We start from the raw sequence: 20503 nt of genomic DNA, 5'->3' as shown, positions 1-20503 counted from the left end.
GCCAGGTCGGCGGCCCTCCAGGGGAGAGCCCCCGAGCCCTGCCTGAGGAGGGCACCGGGCGCGCTTTCCTATGTGATGGAAGGAGGTTCCCCCTGGGCAGGCACGGGCCCAGAGGGGCCTGCCTCCTGAGGGGCCGGGCCGCACAGTGTCTTCTTCTTCTTGGGGGAGGTCTCAGGAAGCCTCCTGCTTCCGCGATCCGGGTCTTCCAGTGATGCGGCCTGAAAGGCTCGTGCCAGGGAACACACCACGTCCTTCTCTTCACAGGGCACCGTGATGACTCCGCCACTTCCTGGCATCTTGAGGACCTTGTAGCCGTGGTGAGTTACGGCCATGAACTTGGCCAGCGCTGGGTACCCAAGGATGGCGTTGTACGGCGGGCGAATGTAAGCGACGTCGAAGTCGATGAGCTCGGTGCGGTAGTTGTCGCGTGCCCCGAAGGTGACAGGGAGGCGGACCTGCCCAATCGGGACCGTGGAGCCGTCGGTGATTCCGGAGAAGGGCTTGGTTGGCTGAAGCTGGCTGTAGGGCACTTGGAGATTGTTGAATGTTTCCACGGACAAGACGTTGAGCCCTGCCCCGCCATCGATGAGGGTCCTGGTGACCACCATGTTGCTGATGATTGGGGAACAAAGCATCGGGAGGACTCCGGCTGTAGCCACACACTTGAGCTGATCTGCTGAGCTGAACGTGATGGCGCACGCCGACCACCTGAGAGGGCGCGTGGCTTCAAGCCTGGGGAGGACTGCATTCACTTCACGGGTGAACTGCTTGAAGATGCGTTGAGAGGCTGGGGCCTGAGCCCCGCCCAGGATGCAGGCGATTGTGCGCGGCTCCTGGAAGCCCCCAGCCCCCTCGTCTTGGTGGCGGTCCTCGTTTCTCCTTGGCTGCGGCGGCAGCGGGGGGAGGCCTGCGTTGCCTTGCGGGCGATCCTCGCGAGGCTGATCCCTCTAGTCTCCCTCGCGAGGCGGGTCTTGCCAGCGATCCTCGCGAGGTTGGTCGCGCCACCCTTGGCATGGGCCACGGTCTTCCCAGCGTCCTGCATTCCTTCCTCCTCCTCAACCGTAGCCCCGGTCACCGCGGTCAGGGCGACGGCCGATCCTTCCTTCTCGCACGGCTCGGAGCTCTTGACATTCGTTGGTGTTGTGGGTGTGTAGGTCGTGGTACACACAGTACCGGCTGCCCTTGGAAGGTTCGGGCTGATCTCTGCCCCGCTTGGTGTCTGGTTCTGCCGCGAGCACGGCAGCCCCCTTGCGCTTCACATCCTTGGCCTTGGGCTTCTTCTCTTCTGGGTCTGTGGCAGGCAGCTCGAGGAGGGAGAGATGCCCTTCCTCAGCCCTGGCGCACTTGGTTGCTAAGTTGAACAGCTCCAAGGAAGTGCACATGTCTTCATGCATCGCCAGCTCCTCCTTCATCTTGACATTGCGCACGCCGTCGGAGAAGGCTGAGATGATGGCCTCCTCAGTCACCTTGGGAATCTTGAGGCGTGCGTTGTTGAAGCACTGGATGTACTTCTGCAGGGTCTCCCCGGGTTGTTGCTTGATGCAGCGCATGTCGCTCACGGCAGGTGGCCGGTCGCGAGTACCTTGGAAGTTGGCGATGAAGCGGGTGCGCATCTCGTCCCAGGAGGAGATCGTGCCTGGAGCCAGGTTCAGGAGCCAGGTGCGGGCCCCGTCCTTGAGCGCCATGGGAAACCAGTTCGCCATGACCTTCTCGTCTCCGTTGGCAGCTTCGATGCCCAGCTCATAGAGCTGGAGGAACTCCGCAGGGTCAGCCGTGCCGTCGTAACGAGGAGGCAGGTCCGGCTTGAACTTGCCGGGCCATGCGACATTGCGTAGCTCGGCGGTGAAGGCGCGGCAGCCTGCTGTGGCCACGGGAGGCCTCGGGTGGCGGAGAGCTTGGTCTTGCATGTCCCCTCGCGCCGCAGCTGGGAGCAGCGCGGGGTCTTGACGCGCGGGAGCAGGAGCATGGTCGCGACGTGCTGGAGCAGGGAGCGCCCGGGCAGCTTCTTGCGGGCGAGGGACTTCTTGGCAGCTCTGCTCTTGCCGCGCTGGCACCTGACGGAGCGGGTTCCGCCCAGGGGCCACGCGCCTTGGAGCCATGGCGCCTTCTTGTGGAGGAGGCGGCCAGGGCGCCGCCGGAGCTTCGTCTCCCGCGCGGGGCGGGGTGCGGTGCAGCGGAATGGACGGCGCAGGAGAGCCCCCTGTGGTGTGGACGAGCTCGGCGACGCGGTCGAGCCATTCTTCGTAGACGTCGTCGACGGGACGGTAGCGCAGGAGCTCGTTTGCCGCGATGAGCGCAGCTTGAGCCTCCATGGGCGCGCGGAGCGCGCGGGACGAAGAACCAGCTAGGGTGAGCGAGGGAGTTGCGGTGCGGCCGTCTTGCCGCACGGACGGATGCTGAGACGATGCTTGCTGCTCGTCCCCCGCCGAGCCGGTGGGGCGTTGACGGCAGGTGACGGGGAACGGCGAGGACGCCCGCCGGCAGGAGCCGTCTGGGCAACAGGGGAAGCAAGAGCGACCCGGTGCTCGGCGCGGGCCCGACGAGCGTCAGACATGGACACGATGGTCGGAGGAGAACGGGGCGGTGGAAGACAAATTCCGGCGCACCCCTACCTGGCGCGCCAAATGTCGGATTTCGGGTTCCGGCAGACCCTTGAGGTTCGAACACTGGGGTGCGCGCGGAGATTTCGCCTCCTACCTACCTGCACCCCTCCGCCATGCAAAGATCTAAGCTATGGAAAGAACAACACGAGAGACACAGGGTTTATACTGGTTCGGGCCACCGTTGTGGTGTAATACCCTACTCCAGTGTGTGGTGTGGTGGATTGCCTCTTGGGCTGATGATGATGGACAATACAAGGAAGAACAGCCTCGCGAGGGTCTGCTCTTGGCTGGGGCGATGAACTGCTGGGAGGAGTTCAGTCACCCTTCTCTCTTTCTCTCTCTCTGCCCTTGTTCTCTTTTCTCGATCCACTATATCCTCTATCCCTTTGGGGGTGGCTAGTCCTATTTATAGAGGCCCTGGTCCTCTTCCCAAATATCGAGCGGGAAGGGAGCCAACAATGGCGGGCCAATTTGAAGGGGGACAGCTAGTACCAGCTATCCTGACAAAAGTAGTCTTCATCTGCACAAAGCTCTGGTGGTGACGCCGTCTTGGGCTCCACGATGACCTCCGTCTTACAGTCCTCCTGGTCTTGGTCTTGTTGCACTGAAATGGCAACCTTTGCCTGATGCCTCGGTACTCCGCGGCTGCGCTTGCTCCCTTTGCACCAAAGAGGAAAGGAGGACGCTGCGCGGGCTGGCACTCGCCTGGCGCCTTTGGTCGTCATGGCTTGCGTCACGGGCACCTCGTGAGGTACCCCGCCTTGATCTCTCCGCCTCCTCACGAGCCAGCCTGATGAGGCCGTGCCTGAGGAAGCTCCGTGTCGTCCGCCCCGCGAGGCTTGGCCCCTCGCGAGGGTCTTAGGTCTGTGTTGGTGAAGATGGGCCGTGCTGGGCCCCCCTTTGAGCCACGCCGCAGGCCACAGGTAGGCAAGTCTGGGGACCCCAGTTCCCAGAACGCCGACAACCACCACCGCTCGAACCACAGTTGCACACCAGTTTCTCGTGGCACCAAGCAAAATGTTTTTGCCACCGCGAAAATATCTATCTCCCTGCCCCCTCCCTCCTACCAAAAGCCACATTTCCACTGTTCCTCTTTGCTTTCCAAGTTCAAACCTTCACTGCTGCTTACTGGCAGCTCAGCCTCCTCGCCGGCGACCCTTCTTCTTGCAGCGCCGCCTCCTCGTCGGCGACCCTTCTTCTTGCAGCGCCACCTCCTCGCCGCCGACCCTTCTTCTTGCTGCGCGGCCTCCTCGCCGCCAACCATTCTTCTTGCTACGCGGCCTCGTCGATATGGTCAGGTGATCCACACCCCACCCATACCATCCTCCTCCTTTCCCGTCCCACATGCCCCGACTGACGGAGCGACACCTTCCACCGAAATCACTGCCCCCCACCTCCAATTAAGCGCCGCCCAGAACCATTTTACACGCAGTATAACATGGAGCTGAGTAGCATGCGGTCGCACGTGCGAACGAGGTTGCTATGGCTGACATGCGTGTCGACTGCCAGATCTTGGAGGAGCACCTCGTCTTCGAGGCCACCGTCGACATCGCCGCACGGTTGTCTACATTAAAATACAGTTCGTGATGTTTTCTCGAGGCCAGCACCAGTGCCTTCTAGTGATTTGTCCTCTGTAATGTTAATATGCAATCTGATGTTCAGTTAACAGTTTGGTCCTCTAAAATGTAATGTTCAATTAACACTTTGGTCCAACAATTGCTACATTTCGTAGTACTGTTCTCAAGCATTCTTTGTTTTGTTAACTGTCTTATCTTCTAGTACATGTTTCTATTCTGCAATGTCATGCTCAGTTAACTATTTTGGTTCATTTCTTCTGCTGTCCATTTAACTGTTTGGTTCAGTTTTGCAATTTGATTTTCATTTGCTATGGGTACAATTTTGTATTGTTATGCATGTGACACCAATCAAATTTGGTTGTACTCAATACATATTCTACTGATAGTATGGCAACTCTCAGTTAACCTGATCAAGATCTTCCTTATGTGTGTTCAAGGTAAACAATGGGAGACACTGCGGTTTACCATCGAAGTTTGTTCAAGCAGGGTCCTTTGGCTAATAGCACATTATTGTACAGTTGCAGGAATCATTCTAATATTTAGGTTTCTTACAATTTGGTCTTGCACATGTAGGTCCTGCTGTCAGAGGCTTAGACCCATTGTTCGACCCATTTTGCATATGGGGAAATGAGATGTCCATGAATATCAGTCAACTCAAGAAACTCGGAAAGATTGTTAGGATGAAGAAACTTGTGATGAATAACAGCAAGATCTTTGTTTGCACAAGAAGACATCAGTCAACTATAGGATGGTACCAACTCTTTTACCTTCTTTTTACCCCTTGCGCCATTTCAAAATTTACAACAGCGTTTTATGCATAGCTTTGTTTACAGTACTTTTCAAAGCCGTTCACCGATGATTACCTCTCAAACCACCTGCATGGTCAAGAGGCGAGGAAGGTATTCATTCAACACCCACGGTACAATATTGAAGTCTTGCTGAAGAGGACGAAGGTTGGGCGGGCAATTATCCATAGCCACCGGCCTAAAGTTGCAAGGACATTCAGCATCACTGAAGGCTCAATATTTGCCTTCCGCTTCTGCAGTTTCCCAGATGAGACTCATCTGTCTATTTACCGTGTATGGTGCTACTTTCCAAAGGTTTTTTATGCTGCATGTGAAACTTGGTGATGTTGTGTAATGGCGTAACTGAGTGCCGAAGCTATATGATGTAATTCAATTATGAAATCCTGGTTGCTTTTATACGGATATGAAATATCTGGCGTGTTTTATAAGAAATATCAGTTTGATTAGTACATGGATTATCAATAATAGGCTAATTACCCTGCTTATTGGGGTTTTCTATTGCAAATGGTTACTCAGACATCACCGTGGGCGATGAACTCAAACAACCCACACTGTTTCTAGAAAGTAGGCGTGTTCGATGAACTAACAATCACACACGGCTTCCGGCAGCGAACTGTTTGCGTTAGGCCACCTTGCACAAATGTTTCCACACAAAGAACTGTGTGGGATGTACATACCTACGGAAATGATTTTCTGGGATTCACCGTGTGGGATGTACATACCTATGGAAATGATTTCTAGGATTCACCATGTGGGATGTACATACCTACGGAAATGATTTTTGGGATTCACCGTGTGGGATGTACATACCTACAAAAATGAATTCTGGGATTCACCGTTTGGGATGTACATACCTACGGAAATGATTTTTGGGATTCACCGTGTGGGATGTACATACCTACAGAAATGATTGGGTTTCGATGCCTCGCCCAATTGCACACGGCCCCAGCCTGGGTCCCAGGAGGGCCTATCCCCGACGATTTCTGCGTCATGTGGGAAGGACACCCTATCGCACACACTCATTTGGCGACGGTTCCAAATGTCGTCGCAGAAAGGGGTTTTAAACCATTTTTTAGGACGTCATTGTACCAGTGCATGTGTTTATGTTTTTATAACATTTCTCCGTCCAGCTCAACATGATATTTTCACCTAGCCCAGCAAGTCTGCGAATTTCGAGAAAAATGCAAATGGGCTTTAGGTTCTACCATAATATATAAACGGGCTACATAGATGCTACATCATTGTTTCACCCAGCCCACCAAATGGACTAAAAAACAAATGGCCTGGCTGACATGTGGGCCAGTAGGTCGAAGCCTAAGCACTTCCAAAAAATAAAAATACAAAGGTTGAAGCCTAAGCAAGGCATTGGATTTACATCCAACAGCCGGCATTCTTCTTCAATCTCTCGTCTTCTTCCCCCGGCGCTGTCGGGACCGCCTGCTCCAGCCTCCGGCGTCCAGCGGTGCTATTTTGCACCCCTCGCAGTGAAACGCTACCCCGCCGACGGCCAGGCCATCCCTCCACTCCTCCGCACCTCCTGTTGTTCTCTGTCGAGTGTAGGCCCACCCTGCACCCGAACCAGTCAAGTTTCCCACTCCTCTCCGTCTGTGACTCCACTGCCGCGTCTTCCCCATCTCCGAGGCATTCCAGTCTGGGGCCTCGCCATCGTCCACCGGCCTGGTGTGGCGTGTGGTCAACGTGGTCAACAAAAGAGAGTCATCGGAAGATGATTGTACATGGAGAGGCTGACAGTGAGGACGCACCACGCCCATGGACGCATGCATGCAACTACATCATTTTTACACTAAAAATAATGTTTTCTCCCCTGCTAGCTGGGACTGACCAGCTACATCTTCACATGCAAGGAAGTGCGTCTTTATTACGGGCAAAAAAATGATTCTTCCCCCTGACAGCTGGGAACCACCAGCTATATCTTCGCACGCAAGGAAGTGCCTCCTTATTACGCACAAAAAATGAATACTCACGCTGCTAGCTGGGACCCACCATAGTGGGAGGCTGACTTGTGGGCCTACTAAGTTGACGCGGACGGAGGGCTTTGTCAACTTAGTCAATATGAACGATTCTAGCTCCAGGGACCATACGATGTCCATCCAACGGCTGTAGTGCTTCTTCAACCTCTGGTCTTCTTGCTCCAGCTGCCCAAACCAGCGTCGGTCGTGTCGCTTGCTCCTGCCTCCCGTGGCCGGCTGTGCTGCCACAGAGGTCTCACCGCCCCTACTACTCCCACCACTGGCCAGGCCATCCCTCTACTCACCCACACCCCCTGTTATTCTGCGGCGATGGCAGCCTCACACCGAAGCCGAACCAGTGAACCCTCATACTCCTCTCCACATGGGCATCCATTGTCGTGTCTTCCCTGGCTCCGCGTCGTCCCCTTCCTAGGCCTCGCCGTCGTCCACCACCTTGGTGCTCTCGGCGTGGCGTGGTCAATGTGGTCAATGAATGACTTCCATCGGAAGAGTACTATACGTGGAGAGGCTAATAGTTGGCTCCACGGCCGCAGCAAGGAAGTGCCTCCTTATTATGGGGAAAATAATGATTCCTCCACCTGATAGCAGGGACCCACCGGACGGGCCACCATATTTTGCGAAAATAGTGCTTCCCCCTGACTGTTGGGACCCACCAGCTACATCTTCGCACGCAAGGAAGTGCGTCCATATTACGAGCAAAAAAATGATTCACCCCCTGACTACTAGGACCCACCAGCTACATCTTCGCATGCAAGGAAGTGCCTCCTTATCCTCCCTGATAGTCGGGACCCACCTGGTCGAAGCGTATGTAGCATTGTGATTCTGGTCGCCAACGTGTACGTACATACTGGTCGATCGGTCTGTCTGTAGGCTGCAGCGATGAACCGTGGCCAAGTAAGTAGCGGCACATGTCATAGTAGAGCCCCCCTCCCACGTAGCAGTTCAGGCTGTCCCGTTTATATCATGTACACGTACATACAGCCACACGCCAAAAAATATGGCCATGTACGTACATACGGGCGGGGTCTCGAACGCCTACTCGCGCATACGTACGGCTAGGGCTCGTGTACATGGCTGGGTTGGAACGCAGAAACTACGTCGTCATGTTCATCGAGAGCCAACCGGCTTGGATGGAACAGACGATCAAAACGAGGCCTGGCGTACCGCAGAACGGAGGAAACGGCCTTGTGTTCAACTGGCCATGGTCGAAATGGGATCTTGTTCATCGGGAGGGGTATGGCGTACCGCAAAATAGGGGAAACAGACTTCTGTTGGACGTCCTACAGTAGAAACGGGGTCCTATTGATCGGGAGGGGTGTCGCGTCCGCAAAACGGAGGAAACAGACTTGTGTTGGAGCGCTATGGTCGAAACGGGGGTCCTGCTCATCGGGAGTGGTGTGGCTTACCGCAAAACGGGACTCCATGGGATATGTTCATATCCACCATCGACTGCCTCCATGGGCTACTGTTCATCCATCGTCGACCTCGTTCAGCCTCCACCTGCACTATTCATCCATGGGCTCCTGTTCATCCAACCTCCACCGCTCCTCCACCGGCTACTGTTCAACCACCCCTCTCCATGGGCTACTGTTCATCCAGCCCTCCACCGGTTACTGTTCAACCATCCCTCCACGGGGTCCTGTTCATCCAGCCCTCCATGGGGTAATGTTCATCCACCCCCAACCGGCTCGATCAGGGTCTTGTTCATCCAGCGGCAACGACCTCCACTACCACGGGGTCCTGTTCATCCAACCCCCCAACAACGTTCACTGTTCATCAAGAGGCAGCATGTTTGATCGGCTTCAATTAGCAACAGTAGCGAAGGAATCGCTCGATCAGGTTCAGTTAGCAGCCAGGTCGATCGATCGCTCGGGTTCAGTAACGCATAGCCTGCAGTGCAATCGCTCGGGTTCAGTAGGCGAACGCCATGCTCGGGTTCAGTTAGATCCCAACGCCTCGCACCCACGCGCATACGTGTATGAGAGAAACGCGCATCGCTTGGCCCTCATCCACCCACCATAACCGGTAACTCCCCGATATTTTCCTCGCCCTCACTTCTACCGCGGTTTTTACTATCACGGACGGCCCAAAGAATGTCATGCAGCTGCGTCTCCGGCCCGCCTAGGACGAAAAGCCCATTTTCTGTCATGATTTTTTTATCATAGAAGTAGGAGCCCACCACATCTATGATGATACCGGGTTTTGTCTAAGGATGGTAATTTTATCCATGGACATGGATACCCGTGGATACCCGACCCGAATGGGCAGGGTTTGGATACATTTTTGTGTCCATGGGCAGTGCCCGAATCCGACCTGATTAGTCATGGATAGGGCATGGACATATTTTTGTACCCGCAGGCATACCTGAACCCGGCCCGATATTCTTGCTTATGGGGCAATATTGTGCCTACCCCGACTTACCCTTCACTATCATAGTTTCTTTAATTGATGAATATAAAAAAGCAAAGAAAAACCATAATTTACTCGACAATCAGTGTGCACCCCTTCTCATTCTCCTCATTAAAAGATTAGTTGACTCATCCGCCCCTTCACATTCTCCTCATTAAAAGTTTCACCATCTCGTCTCCTTGGATTGCTCGCGTCCTGCAGAACATGGGTGCGGTGCCGGGGCGGTACAAGGCTGTGTCCTGGGAGGCGGAGCAGTTCGACGTTCAGCTCCGGGGCACGCAAGAGCGTTGCAGACGAGGACGCGGACCAAGGCGAGGAGCGGGACCGCACCGACGAGACGACGGCCATGTCAAACATGCGGCGTTCGGGTAATCTTCTTCTTCCTGCTTCTCATGTATGTCTAGTACTATAGTGTTCTTGTACATGGAAATTCTTTTGTTCAAAGTATTCCTGGGATTTGCGGAGCACATGTTTGCAGCAGCAGGTCAGCAGTGCAGCTCTTTGTTGTTTCTCTCTCTTTGTTGTTCCTCTATGAGCCTGTGCAAATCCCCAGTTGACTATGTCTATTTGTGCAAGAGTTGATGCATTATACATGTTCGATGTTATGATAATAAAAACTAAAATATATGATTGTTTGTGGCTTTGTGCAAAATATTTCATGGAATCCATTATTGGTATATTTGAATTTCATAAATTATTTGATATATCTAATTTTTCCAGTTAGCATTATACTATTGCATGTTTGGCCAAACTGTGGTCAATTAGTTGCTAGTTCCTGTACATTGGTTCAAATGAACCGAAATTGAAGAATTTTTTTGGTCAGTGCAGTGGTAACATATCTCACTCCTTGTAGTCAATGTACATATTGCAATGTCTCGTCCTTTTATTTCCATGAATTTAATTATTGTGCTTTTGATCTGTTCACTTCAAGGATGAGTCTGAATCTATCATGACTGGAGCATAGTCTACCAAGAGCTGAAGAATGAAAGATGATGCCTAGAAGTCTACCTTATATTTAAATAAATTTGAATGTGATGGACTTATCTCCCACAGATGTACTTGGCTTATTTGATGTTGTGCTATCTCGTTTTGTAAGAAAGTAAGACCGGAATATGATGTTGTGCTACCGTTTTGTCATTGGGATTGAAAGTTATGTACTTGTGATTATGTGATTTTGTGGTATGCTATTATGAGAATTTTGGGGGTTTTTGATGTAGCTATGCCATTTTGTGAGAACTTAGATAGATAATAAATGTATTATGCACTTGTTCTTATCTGAAGTGCTAATCTTATAATTAGTATGCTTTTTTTATTTTCTTTTATAAGATATTATATACATTGTTGAGAGTACCCAACGGATATCCATCGGTTTTGGACATGGATACAATTTTCTACCCATGGATTTTTTCGTGGATGGGCAAAGAACACCTTCATGGATCTAGATATGGATTTGGTATTATTCAACCCGAGCTGAACCCGATCCATTGCCATCCTTAGTTTTGTCACAATTATCGTCATAGAAATGTCATAAGCAAGACAAAAATAAAATCGTTCGTCCCAAAATGTCATGGATGTGTATTTTTTTGTAGTGTACCCGGGTAAATCATGACGCGGTGACGTTTTTCCCCGCTATAATGCGGCTATCGTAGTTGGTGCCTAGCTAGCGAGCTCGGGCAAGTGCCCAGGCTCGCCGGGCGCTGGCTCCACCCTTGACTACGAATACCTTTAATATCTTTAGGACATGGCATTTTCTCAATTGCATCAACTTTAGCTTTATCCACCTCAATACCTCGTTCAGAAATTTTATGTTCCAAGACAATACCTTCATTAACCATAAAGTGGCACTTCTCCCAATTCAAGACAAGATTAGTTTGCTCACATCTCTACAGAACTCGATCAAGGTTGCTTAAGCAATCATCAAAAGAAGTTCTGTAAACAAAAAAAGTCATCCATGAAAACCTCAATAATATTTTCACAAAAATCACAGAATATAGCAGTAATACATCTTTGAAAGGTAGCAGGTGCATTGCATAAACCAAAAGGCATATGTCTATAAGCATAAGTTCCAAAAAGACAAGTAAAGGTGGTTTTCTCTTGATCAGGTTGTGAAACAAGTATTTGAGAAAAACCAAAATATCCATCAAGAAAACAAAAGTGTGTGTGCTTAGATAGTCTTTCTAGCATTTGATCAATAAGAGGCAGAGGGTAATGATATTTTCTAGTAGCTTTACTTAACTTTCTGAAATCAATTACCATTCTATAGCTAGTAATAATTCTTTGTGGGATAAGTTCATTTTTATCATTAGGAACAACAGTAATACCTCCCTTCTTAGGGACACAATGAACGGGACTTACCCATGTACTATCAGCTATGAGATAGATTATACATGCTTCCAGAAACTTTAATGTTTCAGTTCTTACCACCTCTTTCATTTTAGGATTCAAACGTCATTGGTGATCAACAATGGGTTTAGCATCAGGTCCCATATTAATCTTGTGGTGACAGAGAGTGGGACTAATGCCCTTAAGATCATCAACAATATATCCAATAGCAGCTCAGTGCTTCTTCAGAATTTTCAATAATCTTTCTTCTTCATGTTCTGAAAGGTTAACACTAATAATAAGAGGATATATATTTTTCTCGTCGAGATAAGCATATTTCAGAGTGTTAGGCAATTGTTTGAATTCAAACACAAGATCACCTTTAGGTGGAGGGGGACCTCCTAGAGTTTTAATAGGCAAATTGTGTTTAAGCAGAGGCTGTTGTTCAAAGAATATTTTATCTATTTCAATTCTTTCATGTAAGTGCATATCATTTTCATGGTTGAGCAAATATTGTTCTAAAAGATCAGTAGGAGGCATAGAAATATAAACAAGACCACTTTTCATCCTTGCTAGGTAATTATTTATCATGAGGTTGTCTACTAAACTTAGAGATATTAAATTCATGAGACTCATCACCAAACCTAACAATGACAGTTTGTTTATGCCAATCTATAGTAGCATTGACAGTGTTCAAGAAAGGTCTACCAAAGATAATGGGACAAAAGTCATCTTGTGGGGAACCAAGAAGTAGAAAATCAGTAGGATATTTTATTTTCCCACACAAGACTTCAACATCTCTAACAATCCCAAGTGGTGTGATGGTGTCTCTATTAACAAGTTTAATAGTAACATCTATGTCTTCTATTTCAACGGGTGCTATATCATTCATAACTTGGTACAATGTAAAAGGAATAGCACTCACACTAGCACCTAAGTCACATAAACCATGATAACAATGATCTCCTATTTTAATTGAGACAACAGGTGAGGGAGTCCTGGATTAGGGGGTCTCCGGATAGCCGGACTATATCCTTTGGCCGGACTGTTGGACTATGAAGATACAAGATTGAAGACTTCGTCTCGTGTCCGGATAGGACTCTACTTGGTGTGGAAGGCAAGCTAGGCAATACGGATATGTATATCTCCACCTTTGTAACCGACCTTGTGTAACCCTAGCCCCCTCCGGTGTCTATATAAACCGGAGGGTTTTAGTCCGTAGGACAACATACAATCATACCATAGGCTAGCTTCTAGGGTTTAGCCTCTCCGATCTCGTGGTAGATCAACTCTTGTAATACTCATATCATCAAGAATAAATCAAGCAGGACGTAGGGTTTTGCCTCCATCAAGAGGGCCCGGACCTGGGTAAAACATCATGTTCCCTGCCTCCTGTTACCATCCGCCTTAGACGCACAGTTCGGGACCCCCTACCCGAGATCCGCCGGTTTTGACACCGACATTGGTGCTTTCATTGAGAGTTCCTCTGTGACGTCGCCGTTAGGCTTGATGGCTCATACGATCATCGATAGCGATGTAGTCCAGGGTGAGACTTTTCTCCCCGGACAGATCTTTGTGTTCGGCGGCTTCACACTGCGGGCCAACTCGCTTGGCCATCTAGAGTAGATCGAAAGTTACGCCCCTGGTCACCAGGTCAGGTTTGGAAGTTTAAACTACATGGCTGATATCCGCGGAGACTTAATCTTCGACGGATTCGAGCCCCTGCCTTGTGCGCCACGCGGTCATGATGAATACGATTTAGCTCTACCATCGAACCATATTCAGGAGATCGCACCGGTAGCCGCTCCGAGCCTCAATTCGGAGCCAGTTGCGCCATCCATGGACGGATGGATAGACCCCATCACGTAGGTCGTATCCTCAGCGGCGATCGAGCCGAATATCGACCTTACCCTTCACGAGAGCTGCGTTGCCAAACTGTCGGATCCTTCTCTAGCCACGGGCTCTGAACCGCCTACGCCCATCGAATCCGATTGGGCGCCGATCATGGAGTTTACCTCCGTGAATATTTTTCAGCACTCGCCCTTTGGCGACATACTGAACTCATTAAGGTCTCTCTCCTTGTCAGGAGAGTCCTGGCAGAACTACGTCCGGAAGGATTGGGATGCGGATGACAAAGAAATTCGCCGCCCACCCACCACCCACTTAGTAGCCACTATCGATGACTTAACCGACATGCTCGACTTCGACTCCGAAGACATCGACGGTATGGACGACGATGCGGGAGGCGAAGAGGAACCACTGCCCACAGGGCACTGGACGCCCACTTCATCACATGACGTATACATGGTGGACACACCCAAAGAAAATAACGACGAGGAACGAAAGGATGTAGCGAAGGGTGGTTCCCTCGAGCAGTAGTCAAAGCGGCAGCGTAAAAGCCACTCCAAATCCCGCCTCGGCAGAAATAACGATCACATAGACCCAGTGTTAGAGCAGGGTGAACCATTGCCCGACCACGGCAACACGGAAAATCAAGTCGAACAACCCAACCCCGTCGAAGATAACGGTCCAGGCGACATCACACCGGACAGGCGCCAGGAGCAACATAATGCCCACCAAAGGCTTGTTGCCATGGCGAGGAGTCTGAAAACACAGAAGCAAAGGCTCAAGGCTGCACAAGACACACTCAAAATCAAATGGAGTGAAGTACTCAACACGGCAGCAAAATACGGCAGTAATCACCACACCAAGAGCTATCCGAAGAGAAAGTTGCTACCTGAATTTGATGAGGAGGCCTTAGATCCCCCACAAATAAAAAATAAAACGGCCATCCGATCGGATAGACGACCTCATAGCCAACATAAAGCGGCAATCGATGCCGCACATAAACCAGTATGCGATCCGCGTAAGGGCTCGCATCAAAAGGACGGCGCAACCAGATCCATCTATGGACCACGCAGGCGCGCTGCAACATACAATGCAACACAACAAACATCCGAATACTACGGTACACCCAAATACAGGGGTGCCGCACACCCTCAATGTTTCACCGACGAGGTGCTGGATCATGAATTTCCAGAGGGATTCAAACCCGTAAACATAGAGGCGTACGACGGAACAACAGACCCTGGGGTCTGGATTGAGGACTACATCCTCCATATCCATATGGCTCGAGGAGATGATCTCCATGCCATCAAGTACTTACCCCTCAAGCTCAAAGGGCCAGCTCGGCACTGGCTTAAAAGCCTCCCCGAAAGCTTCATTGGAAGCTGGGAAGAGCTCGAAGACGCTTTTCGGGCAAATTTTCAAGGGACTTATGTCCGACCTCCGGATGCGGACGATTTGAGTCATATAACTCAACAGCCTGGAGAGTCAGCCCGAAAGCTTTGGAACAGGTTTCTTACTAAAAAGAACCAAATACTCGACTGTCCGGACGCCGAAGCCTTGGCAGCTTTTAAGCACAGCGTCCGAGACGAATGGCTTGCTAGACACCTCGACCAAGAAAAGCCGAGAACAATGGCAGCATTAACAAGCCTCATGACCCGCTTTTGCGTGGGCGAGGACAGCTGGCTAGTCCGATGTAGCACCAGCGACCCAAGTACATCCGAAGTTAGAGATGGAAACGGGAAATCATGACGTAGCAAAAATAGTAAGCGCCGGAATAAAGAAGACAGCCCGAAGAGCACGGCGGTAAACGCCGGATTTACAAGCTCTCGGCCAGGGCAGCAGAAGCCTCCCTCCAAAGGCAACAGAGACGAGTTGTCCAGCCTAAACAAAATTTCGGACCAAATATGTCAGATCCATAGCACCCACGATAAACCTGCAAATCATACCCACAAAGAATGTTGGGTCTTCAAATAGTCCGGCAAGCTCAACACCGAACACAAGGGGCAAGATACACCAAGTGAAGACGAGGACGAACCTCGCAAGCAAAGCATAGGGGAGCAGAAGAAATTCCCACCAGAAGTCAAAACAGTCAACGTGTTACACGTCATAAAAGGGAGAAACAAAGCGGCACCTTTAGAGGAACATGCCCCAGGGCCTATCACCACGGAGCTCCGCCACTGGTCGTCCCAACCGATCACCTTCGACCATCGGGATTACTCGGCAAGTATCCGGCGTGCAGGATGGCCCGAGTCCTGATGGACGGCGGCAGCAGTTTAAATCTGATATATCAGGACACAGTCCGCAGAATGAGGATAGACCCAACAAAAATTTGCCGCAGCAATGCTACCTTTAAAGGAGTAACGCCAGGCCCGGAGGCTCACTGCAGGGGCTCCCTGCTACTAGAGGTTATATTCGGCTTCCCCGATAACTTCCGCAGCGAAAATTTAACTTTCCACGTCGCTCCGTTCCAAAGTGGCTATCAAGCACTACTCGGACGCGAAGCTTTCGCTCGCTTTAACGCGATACCACATTACACTTCCCTCAAGATCAAGATGCCCGGTCGACGCAGCATCATTGCAGTAAATGGAAATATTGAGCGCTCTTTGCGCGCCGAAGACGGTGCGGCCGCCTTGGCCGCAGCACACTAAACGGCCTCACCAACTCAAGCATTTGACAGGTCGTTCAGACCACAGACATGGCTAGACGAGTCCGGCTCAGCTATATGTAGTTAATACAGGTTTGATGGCTATACCCCTACTACAATACAAGGGGCTCAACGCACGCGCAAAAGTGGCAATAAGGCTCACCTTTACTCATTTTCAACTATATATTGTTTATTTAGTATAACTTAACTTTTGCACGGCAACTTTTCAATGAAGTTCCTCTCTTTTTCAGATGACCATCGTGCTACACCCGTCCAGGATACGGCACAACGGAGACACAGGCGCAGACGTGCAGCAGGGATCCGTTCCAAGGATTCTTTGTAGATTAAGACCCTGCGTAAACCTTTTTTATTGTCTCTTGTTGATTTACATCCCTCGGATTCTCAGTACAACCGAGAAGGATGCTGGCGTCTTGGCATGTGGCCACGCCAGAATAGTGCACGTACCTGGACACCAGGGGCTTATTACAAAGGGTACTGTTTACACCCGGTTTACACCATAAAGACCGAATACATCAGGGAGTGTTCGGCGTCGCGAGTTTGGCCTTATATGCATCAGCTCTGAATCATGTCTTTGGTCAAATGTTGGGTTTTCCCGGCTCCTGTGTTTTGCTGCCTTACGTTCCACTCTATCGGCTAAGGCGGCACCAGGAGAACTACTGTGATTGTGCCCTGGTTCATCCGGACGAGCACCTCAGTAGAGAAAGCCGAAAACTGACTGTCATGATATAGCGTGAGACTGGTCAACCACTCGATGACCTATTGGAATCTTCGGGATTCCTCCGCATTAACGAAGGGCCATTTCCCAGCCAGGCATGTACGCACCCCGAATCCGGATGAGTGCGGAGCCACCAGGGGCTATATAGTAGCCCCACTGTCAAACTCCTATGGCTAAGTGAAAGTGTTAAAGCATTATAGTCCGGTTGCCTAGTTCGCTGCGCTATCACCTCCTTATTAGGACCAAGAGATTGGATTAAGTATGAATACGCGTCTTCTGCGAACACCCCCGCATTATATGCGTGGGGGCTGAAGCCGACGACTGCAATCTTTCAGGTTATATACATATGTACATAAACGGCCGCACAGGAGGCATCACAATACTTTCGGGCAAAAATATAAATACAGCCTTGATAAAATCAATACAACGTTGTTTTTACAATGGGAATACATGTCACTCAAACATAACATTCTTCGAGCACTGGGCCTCTATCGTACGAGCGCCCTCAAGAACTTCTTCAAAATAGTGCTCGGCAGCCACTCGGCCTATGGTCGAACCCTGCGCCGCGACAGTGGTGGCATCCATCTCCGCCCAGTATGTTTTGACACGGGCAAGGGCCATCCGCGAGCCTTCTATGCACGCTGACCTCTTCATCGTATTAATGCGTGGCACCGCACCAAGGAACTGCTGCACCAAGCTAAAATAGTTGTTCGGCTTCAGCCTTTCCGGCCACAGATGATCCACGACAGACCTCATGGCAAGTCCGGACAATCTATTGAGTTCGGCCCATTCGGCAAGCTGATCAGTCAATGGAAGCGGATGCTCTGGAACGTTAAATTGCGACCAGAACATCTTGTCCACTTCACGGTCTGTTTGATCTCGGAAGTATTCGGCTGCATCGACAGCGCTCGTCGCTAAGTCCAGATATGCGTCGGCCGAACTCCACAGCTGATCCAGAGGGGCATACCACGGATCGCCAAACTTCCTCCGCAGCATAAAGGGCTTCCCAGCCACAATGTCCCCGGCTTCACGCAATTCCTCCTTCTTCGCTCTCATTGCAGAGCGGGTGTCCTTGATCGCCATTGTGGCCTTTTCAAGGTCCGTAGCCTTCGCCCGGTTTTCTTCTTCAAGAAACTGGCAGCGGTCGGCAGTGTCTTTTAACTTCTCAGCCAGTTTGGCCATTTTCTCTTTGCTCTCGCTATGAGCGGCCTTCTCGGCTTTCAACTCTTCGGCCGCCTTCAAAGCAGCCGCATTACTACTCCTTGCTTGCTCCTTGGCTCGGGCAAGCTCCGCCCACAGGGCCTCCATGGTGGCAGCTCCATCTGCAGTCACAACATATTAAAGATACTGGCATTACACTGCTCTTACTACGTGACATTCACTATAAATATCACCTACCCTGTGCCTCGTCAAGCCGCTTGTTAACAAGCTCGATGTCGGCATCCGCCGCATCCCGTCGCCGTTCTAGTTCGGCAACCCCATCAGTCCGGCTAGCCACCGGAGCTTCAGACACCTGCACATAACGACTATCTGGTTATTACCTGGGACTACGATCCTCTGTTCGCCGCCGTTCTCTACGACAACCAGAGTCTCAGGGGCTACTATCTACACAGGGCGCACCTAAAAATGTGCGGATGCATATCATTTCACGTACCTCAAAGCCCGTCAGTAGACTCATAAAGGCTTCATGCAACCCGCTTTCGGTGGACGAAATCCTTTCCATCACCGTACCCATCAATGTATGGTGCTCTTCTGAGATAGTGGCTCGCCCTGGCAGATCCCTCAGTGCGTCCGACCAAATACCAGACGGTGCCGGATTCTTTTGGTTGCTCTCTTCAAGAGCCGGATACTGAGGGCTTCGGATGACCATGGGATTACCTTTTGGCCTTGCCGGATCCAGAGAAACTCTCCGTGATGACACTTCAAGGTCGCCCGCTTCTTGAGCCGGGGAGTCCGGGGGAGGCGTTTCGCTCTCCATCATCTCCGGAAGAAGATCCCCCGAAGACGAGCTCTGCTGAGAAGGGCTCAGATCTGAACTGCAACATAGAGGCTTCGGTTATTTTCCTCAGAAGTAAGGTAAAATATCTTCACTATTAAGTACTTTTTGATTACTTACAGCTCGTTAGAGGGCTGATCCCCGCACGGACTTTGTGCGGCAAGAGCACCCTCCGAGGCGGGACCCTCTGGTGGAGTTTTCTTCTCCCATTTGGAAATCTTGGTTTCCAGATCATCAGAGGTAGTCCTCTTCCTCCCCCGGGGCGAGCGAATGTCAGATTCCTTCCCCTGGCTATCCTCCCTCATGGAGGCGCTCGTTCCCTTGGTTGAAACAGGTAGCGGTGGAGGCCTGCTTTGGCCCTCTCTATTCCCCCTTCATCTTCCTTTGAGGGCACCGGGCAAGGTGCTGTCTCGAGCATCTTTTCAAGCACCGGATTGTCCAAGCCTTTGGGAAGGGGAGTCGAACACTGGATCATCTTCGCCTTTGTTATCCAGTCCTGGTCAAAGAGCGATCCTTCAGAATGATGTCATGATAAAAGAAAGACAGTGTGTTCGGCTAGAGGATTACTTACTTGGGCCGCGGTGCGGTTGCTGCTCAGGCCCACGTCCTCGGAGGTGTCCGGACACTCTATTTGGGGTCCGAAAAACAACTTGTACATCTCCTCGTGCGTCAGGCCGAGGAAATTCTGAATAGTGTGCGGCCCTTCTGGGTTGAATTCCCATAAACGGAGGGGCCGGTGTTTGCAAGGCTGGACTTGACGAACCAGCATGACTTGCACTACCATAACCAAACTAAAATCTCCCTCGAAGAGATCCCGGATGCGGCTCTACAGTATGGGCACATCCTTGGCTGGACCCCAGCTCAGCCCCTTACTGATCCATGACATCAGTTGTGGTAGAGGGCCCGAGCGAAAGGCGGGGGAAGCTACCCACTTGGCACTTCTGGGAGCGGTGATGTAGAACCACTCCCGTTGCCATAATCCGAACACCTCTGGAAAGGAACCTTTTGGCCACGGAGCTCCAGCAATCTTGCTTATTAATGCACCCCCGCATGCTGCATACTGCCCTTCGACCATCTTCGCCTTCACATCAAAGATCTTGAGCCACATGCCGAAGTGAGGGGTAATGCAGAGGAAGGCCTCACATACGACAATAAATGCTGAGATGTGGAGAAAGGAATCCGGGGCTAGGTCGTGGAAATCAAGCCCGTAATAGAACATCAAACCCCTAACGAAGGGATCCAGAGTGAGGCCTAGTCCTCGGAGGAAGTGGGAGACGAACATGATGTCTTCGTTGGGTTCTGGAGTAGGGACGACCTGCCCTCGGGCGGGCAGCCGATGCGAGACTTCGGCGGTCAAGTATCTTGCCTCCTCAACTTCTTGATATCCTCTTCCATGACGGAGGAGGGAGGAGGGCATCCACCGGCCCTGGAGGCTGGATCCGGACATGATTGAAGGTCCGAAGCACCTGACCTGGGCTTTGGGTGTTATAACTCGAGGCGGGGGAGGGATTCGATTGAGCACGGGAGGAAAAAAGTAAAAGCCTTGACCCTTTATAAAGAGGGTGAATATC

The sequence above is a fragment of the Triticum urartu genome, chromosome 6A, assembly GCF_056163025.1.
Source record: "Triticum urartu cultivar PI428250 chromosome 6A, HENAU_Tu73, whole genome shotgun sequence".
In the NCBI taxonomy this organism is placed as follows: Eukaryota; Viridiplantae; Streptophyta; class Magnoliopsida; order Poales; family Poaceae; genus Triticum; species Triticum urartu.
Note: the sequence above shows the minus strand (reverse complement) of the source record.